The sequence below is a fragment of the Passer domesticus genome, unplaced genomic scaffold (assembly GCF_036417665.1).
Source record: "Passer domesticus isolate bPasDom1 unplaced genomic scaffold, bPasDom1.hap1 HAP1_SCAFFOLD_171, whole genome shotgun sequence".
In the NCBI taxonomy this organism is placed as follows: Eukaryota; Metazoa; Chordata; class Aves; order Passeriformes; family Passeridae; genus Passer; species Passer domesticus.
The window spans coordinates 38,812-46,265 of NW_026989954.1; the positions used below are offsets into that span (position 1 = coordinate 38,812).

At 46.7% G+C, this 7,454-nt stretch overlaps 1 long non-coding RNA gene across 1 annotated transcript; it reads left to right on the top strand.

The window, feature by feature from the left end:
• Positions 1-6,467: 6,467 nt before the first annotated feature.
• On the top strand, positions 6,468-7,454 carry LOC135291980 (uncharacterized). The gene is made up of 3 exons (XR_010354589.1): positions 6,468-6,594; positions 6,705-6,894; positions 7,168-7,454. It is a non-coding gene; the product is annotated as an uncharacterized LOC135291980 (long non-coding RNA).

Consider the following 7,454-nt stretch of genomic DNA (forward strand, 5'->3'; position numbering starts at 1 on the left):
GACAAAGGAAGGGAGACAGCTGCATCAGATGGAGCTGTTTCCCACTTGGGTGGTGGCATCAGAGGTAATATTTGTGAAATTTATGGAGCAGGAAAATGGCCAGGTTACAGTGGCATGATGAGAGCACTTCCACCTCCAAACAGCCACCCTTTTCCTAATCTGCAGGGCTGGACATAGTGGGGGATCTCAGGGTGTGTTACAGCTTGGCCATGGCCTGTCAGCTGATGCCAAATAACTTCCGGCAGAGGCTGGGCAGAAGCTGCAGCCAGGCCAGGCTGGGAAACAGCCGTGCAGGGCGTGAAAGCAGCAGCGGGGCAGCGAGGCTGCCATGGATCCCTTCCTGCTGTGCCGGGCATGGCGTGTCCAGATGTGCAGCCAAAGCCCCCGGCTGCTGAGTCCCAGGAGCAGCATGAGGGAAATGCACCCACCTTGTCTTCTCTGCAGACGTTCCTTCAGCATTTGCCACATGATTTCTAATGGGTCCTGGAATTTCCTGCCTGCCATGTCTTTGGTCTCTCCTGTCAGAGGACCTTAAGAGAAAGTAGTTCCATTTCCCAGGAATGGACCCCACAAAAGCAGGGTGAAGGAGTGTAGGGGGATGCCCCCAATGAGAGAGGGACAAACTAGCCTTTGTCCCCCAAAAAAGGAAGGAGGCCGAGAAGTTTCTCCCAACGATCAGGTGAAAAGACACCTTATAGGACCCCAGAGACTTCACTAAAACCTTGGGGTCACCTAATTGGATGAGAGCCAAAAGATCCCGCCTGGGCCATCAGGTAGAAAAAGAGAAGACAAAAGAACGACGAGGCTTTTGTGAAGGTGTTTTACCAGGAGCAGACCTCTGTACCTGGATCGGATTTTCTGTTTATTGTTTTTCCTTTTATTAAACAGTTTTGTTTCCAACACTGCAGCAGAAGCCATCCTGCTCATTATTTGCCTCCAAAGGTAATAGCCAGGCTATTCTTTGGGTATTAAGTTCTCTTTTAAAGGCTCATAAAACCCTGGCCCGACAAAACAAAACTTAATACGTGGCGCCTGGACAGAATTTCTCATATTGAGGATGATGGCCTAGGAATTTTTGATTACCTCAATCAAAATAGGACAATTTTCCTTGGTATTTGCGTTTTTGGGGAAGCAGGCCTGCACCTGAGTTTTTTGTCGCGTTAAAAAAGAAAACTCAGAAGAAGAGATTTGAGGTTTAGAGGGAATCCCAAATCGAAGCCTCATACCGGTGAAGAAGAGGCTATAATTCAGACGGGACGGGAGCGAACGGCACACACCCTCAGAGGATACTGTGAATCGGCTAAGCTGAAACTGTTGCACCCAGGACCCGGGAAAAAGTCTATACCAAGAAGGACGACCAGAAGACTCGGTGAGTTTCACCATGGGGAATCGGTTGTCAGTAGCTGAGCAGGAATTTTTTTCGTATTTTAATTATAAGTTGGAAATCCAAAGACCTTGAATGAAGTGCAGCAGCTTGTAGGCACTCTGAACTGGCTTCGTCCACTACTAGGCATTTCAAATCAGGACTTGGCTCCTCTGGCAGACTTGTTGAGAGGAGACACAGCCTTAAACTCACCGCGAGAATTCAACAAAGAAGCTCAAAATGCTTTAGAGAAAGTGATGAGAGCCATCCAGTCATGTCAGGCTCATTGGTATAATCCTAACCTGTCTTTTTTGTTTGCAGTTTTAGGGGAGAGTCCACAACTTCATGGTTTGATATTCCAGTGGGATCTAGAGAAGAAGGACCATCTGATAATCTTAGAGTGGGTTTTCCTATCGCGTCAATTGGGTAAAACTATAACAACTTGCCCTGAAATTATTTCACAATTGATTATCAAGGCTAGATCTCGAATGCTTTCCCTTGCAGGAAGAGATTTTGCAGAAATCTTTCTGCCTGTCACAACCATCTACTTAGAATGGTTAATTCAAAATTCAGTAGTTATGCAATTTGCTTTAGAAAATTTTGCAGGAAAAATTTCAGTCAATTGTCCCAAACATGAGCTATTAAGTTCATCTTTAAAATTAATTCATAAGCCTTTAAGAAGTAATGTACCCCTTGAGGCAATCACATTTTTTACAGACGGTTCTGGGAAGTCTAAAAAATCTGTGATTGCTTGGCAAAATTCAGAGACAAAAAAATGGGAATCAGATATTGAGGAAGTAGATGGTTCTGCACAGATTACAGAGTTAGCAGCAGTTGTACGGGTCTTTTCAAAATTCACATTTCCTTTTAATTTAGTAACAGACTCAATTTACGTTGCAGGTGTGGTGGAAAGAGCAGAAGGATCTCTGCTAAAACAAGTTGCTAATGATCAGTTATATAGTTTGCTCAAACAGTTCATCTTACTTCTTTCCATCCGACAAGAACTTTACTTTGTAATGCACATTCGCTCACATTCTTCTCTTCCAGGTTTCTTAGCAGAGGGAAATGCCATGGCTGATTTGTTAGCCATGCCAATCCAGCACACACTTCCTAATGTTATTGAACAAGCAAGAATGAGCCATGCTTTCTATCACCAAAATGCACCTGCTTTAGTAAGAATGTTTAACATCTCTCAGAATCAGGCAAAAGCAATTGTCCAGTCATGTCCAGATTGCCAGAAATTAGCTATACCAGCAATAGCAACAGGAGTTAACCCTCGAGGCTTAAATAGCCTGCAGATATGGCAAACAGACATCACTCAATATCAGTCATTTGCAAGGTTCAAACATATACATGTATCAATAGATACCTTCTCAGGAGCAATTTTTGCTTCTGCACATCAAGGAGAAAAAAGTAGAGAAGTGATTAAACATTTATTACAAGCATTTGCATCCCTAGGTATTCCTCAAGAAGTCAAAACTGACAACGGACCAGCCTACATTTCTAATAAATTGCAGGAGTTTTTCAAAACTTGGGGTATCAAACATACCACAGGTATTCCACATTCTTCCACAGGCCAGTCTATTGTAGAAAGAGCACACAGGTCATTGAAAATGATACTGGAAAGACAGAAAGGGGGGACAGAAGTGCTTTCTACAATAGAGAGGCTGAATAAAGCTGTATATGTTTTTAACTTCTTAAACAATTCCTTTATGGAGCAGGTACCACCAATTTTCAGGCATTTCAGCAATACCAGTCAGGCAAAGCTCAAGGAAAGACCACCAGTCTTCATCAAGGATCCAGAGACAGGACAGATTTCAGGACCCCATCCTCTTGTAACATGGGGCCGGGGGTTTGCATGCATTTCTACAAACACAGGTCTTCGATGGATCCCTGCAAAGAATGTCAAGCCACACGTGCAGCCGATCCGAGAGCAGCAGACGGCACCAGAAGAAGAATGCACAAACAACTGAGCCACAGATAGAAGCAAAAACTGTTTTCTAAGTTTGCATTAGTTAAAATTGTTTACAAGAAAGTTTTGCACTGAAAAAGTTTTGTAGTTATTGTTGTGATAAAAAAGTTGTTAAACCTACCTCTATGTAAAAGTCACACATATAGCCAGAAATTTGAAGCCGACCTGGAAAAACACTTCACCAAAGTTAAGATAGAGAATTGGCAGCAAAACTTATTGGCATTCTAATCTATACTCGTTTCTCCTCTTTCTTTCTAAATGTATAGTAAGGGGTGAGATGAAGGAGTGTAGGGGGATGCCCCCAATGAGAGAGGGACAAACTAGCCTTTGTCCCCCAAAAAAGGAAGAAGGCCCAGAAGTTTCTCCCAACGATCAGGTGAAAAGCCACCTTATAGGACCCCAGAGACTTCACTAAAACCTTGGGGTCACCTAATTGGATGAGAGCCAAAAGATCCCGCCTGGGCCATCAGGTAGAAAAAGAGAAGACAAAAGAACGACGGGGCTTATGTGAAGGTGTTTTACCAGGAGCAGACCTCTGTACCTAGATCAGATTTTCTGTTTATTGTTTTTCCTTTTATTAAACAGTTTTGTTTCCAACACTGCTGCAGAAGCCATCCTGCTCATTATTTGCCTCCAAAGGTAATAGCCAGGCTATCCTTTGTGTATTAAGTTCTCTTTTAAAGGCTCATAAAACCCTGGCCCGACGAAACAAAACTTAATAACACATCACACACCAAGCCCCTTTTGGGAGACTAAAATACATCCCCGTCTCAATCCACACCGACAACGCCGCGGTTTCTGCCCCTGCCCATGCTGGTGAGAAATCAAAAGATGCTATAAAACGTTCCTTCTTAGCCTTTTCCACCTTCCCTGTTCCACAGGAAATTGAAACTGATCACGGTCCTGTTTATACCTCCCACTGATTCCAACCATTTTCTGACCAGTGGGCTACAAAACATGTCACAGCCATAGCACACTCTGCCACAGGACAGTCCATAGTCCAGAGGGCCCACTCTTCCATCCAAAGGATCCTTGATCAACAGAGACAGGGAGTCCACATATTATCTCCCATTGGAGGCCAAGGCCCTCGATGTGCTCAACTTTTTGAACAACTCCCCCAGTCATCAGGCATTTTATATTTAATTGGCAGCCCAATAAAAAGAAAAGCCACCTGTCTTGATCAAAGACCCTGAATCCAAACAAATTATGGGCCCTTTCCCATTCATTACTTGGGAGGGAGGATATGCTTGTGTCTCTACAGCAGCAGGCCCAAGATGGATCCCAGCAAAAAACATCAAACCCTTCTGCCAATAGCCAGGCAAACACCAGAGCCACCATCAGAAGAACAGAATGAAAGCCTAAGAGAGACAGCAGCAGCCTGGAAAAGAAGAAGAAGAAGGACAGAAGAAGATCTCCTAAGCAGCGTGGACCACACAGACCAACACCAAGATAGTTCAGACACCACTAAGCGGAATATATCGCTTAACATTTATAAAAACTGTATTCCAGCCTTGATATTTGATTCTTCTCATAAGCTGACTTCAAACCCTTGCCTTACAGAAGAGAAAGTTTAGTGGGACCAGAATTTAAGTTTCACATTGCAATCTCCCTATCTCTTTACTTTCAGGCCACCCAAGCCTCCACCCACTACTAAATTAGCTAAAGTCAAAGGATGCTGTCCTTTCTTGCCACTGCAGCAGGAAGCTGGATGCTCCTAACTATGCCGCATGCCTTCGCATGGGTGGTTCCACAGCCAAGCCACAATTTCTTGCCCATGGCCACGCATGTCAACCTCTTCTCACATAGGGACTCAGTATACCAGAGCGTCCAGCTGCTCACAGATCAAATCAACAAGATCCAGACGAAAGGCAACAACGACTGGCTCACTGGACTTTTGAAAGACTGGGGCATGAAAGGCTGGCTTTCATCTTTAGTCAAGACTGTTTTGTGGGCTTTGTTTCTTGTATTCATCGTCTTGGTTATTCTATCCAGTTTTGCTCAACGCTTGCAAAAGTCCATGGCAGAAGCCTTCATTCTTGAAAACAAAAAGGGGGCAGTTGTGGAGGCCCAGGGGCCTCTCATTGCAACTGTAATACCTTAGGGCAAAGGGGACCAAGGTGAAACAGAGAAACCCCTCTGAATGCAAGGCTCTCACCCATGGCCACTTGCAGCCTCTTGCAATCCGCAGGTTTTGTTGCTATCACCCACTTCAACTGCCATTTTTTCCTTAGATCTACTCTCCAGAGAATGTTCTCTTCTCTCTTCTCCCCTGCTGGTCCTGGCTTCACCCCTTCTCCCCCCCGAATGAAACCCTCAGACCCCAGCCTCATTTTCTCTCTGGCCCTGGACCCTCTTCATGGCAATGCACAGCGTTTGGAGTTCCACACAAAGACCCATCTCTGGCCTCATTCGTCAGCACTTGAAGCAAGTGTGCTCCGGCCTCTGGGAGTGCAGCTCGCTCACACGGGCTCACTGTGGACACGCCGCAATCACACAGTCATTGAGTGCACCAGAGAACCTGGCCTCTAATAAAAGGCATGAATGCCACAAATCACCCAACCCAATGCCTTGCATGTCTCTACTTTTTCCTTCTTCTCTCATCTCTCATGTCACTTTCCCCATTTCCTCTCTCTGGCAGCTTGGCTTTTCTCTCTCCTGGCTGCAGCTTCAGCCACATGTGTGACACTGCAGGAACAGCCTGACCCACAGGGAAGTGGGAGAGGACTCTTTGTCAGCAACTGAAGTGACAGAACAAGGGGGAATGGGATGAAACTGCAAGAGCTGGAATCCATTCCATGATGGCAAGAAGTTCTTTCCTGTCAGGGTGCTTGTCCCTGACACCGGGACCAGTGCAGAGAGCCTGTGCATGCCCCATGCCAGGGAACATCCAAGGCCAGCTTGGACAGGGGCCGCAGCAACCTGCTGTGCTGGGAGGCTGCTCAGCTTGGAACCAGATGATCTTTAGGGTCCCTTCCAAGCCAAACCATTCAAGGATTTCATCATTCCACCATGCCCACCTCCCAGTGTGGAGCGGCCCTGAGACTTCTGTGACATCACAGCTCCCACAGTGTTCCAGGTGGAACGTCCAGCACCTGGAAACCACCACAGCAGACACTCTGCCTGCTGCCAGCGCTCAGTTGGCGCTCGCTCTGCGCTCTGCCCGGCAGCACTCAGCTGTTGCTGCTGCTGCCTGGGCTTTTCCTGCTGCCTGCTCTGGAGCACCAATCCCAGCAGGATGAGCACTGCTGCTCCAGTGGAGGTACAGTGCCATTCCAGGGAGGAGGCAGCCTGCTTGAGCAGGCTGCAGCCACGTGGCAATGGATGGTGTGGGACAGGAACCCCACTGTGAGATTGTGCTGTCTCTTGCAGACTGCCAGAGACATTGTGGAGGAAATGGAAGTGGACATGGTGCAGGCTGAGGAAGAGATGATGGAAGTGGACGTGGAAGAGCAGGTTGAGGACATGGAAGTAGATGTGGAGGATGACATCGAGGAGATGGAAGTGGATGAGGAAGATGAGGAGGAGCCCATGGTCCTTGGATGAAGTTGGAGCCCCACAAGTAAGAAAGGCAGATGCTCCCCATGCCCTGCCCACAGACACAGTGGCTGCCCTGACGCCAGGCTGGGGCTGGGCTGGATGGCCCCGCTCAGGGACTCGCTGCCCGCAGGGGGCCTGGATTGTGCTGCCACAAGCACCAGCCCTGGCCTGCCCTGCACTTGCCTGGGGCCACACCAGCCCTGCCAGCCCTCTCCCAGCCCCTGAGGCCCTGCTGTTAGCACAGCTGGGTTTAGTGCCAGCAGCAGAGTCCAGCTTGCTGCTTCCTTTCTTCCAGGACTGATGCCGATGATGGCCACCGATGTGACGCCTCTGTAAATATGTTTGAAACAGTAGAAGAATTCTGTAAATATGTTTGAAACGGTAGAAGAATTCTGTAAATATGTTCTGCGGTTAGAAGTTCTCTGTAATTATGTTTCGAAGATTGTTAGTCCATAGGATCTCATGTAAATATGTTCTGTAGATTGTTATTGTTGTTGTTATAAGGATTGTTGTAATGAAAGATGTTCTGTAAATACTCGTGTTTGCCGATCTTTGGCAAATAAATACTGCTTCTTTTTAAAA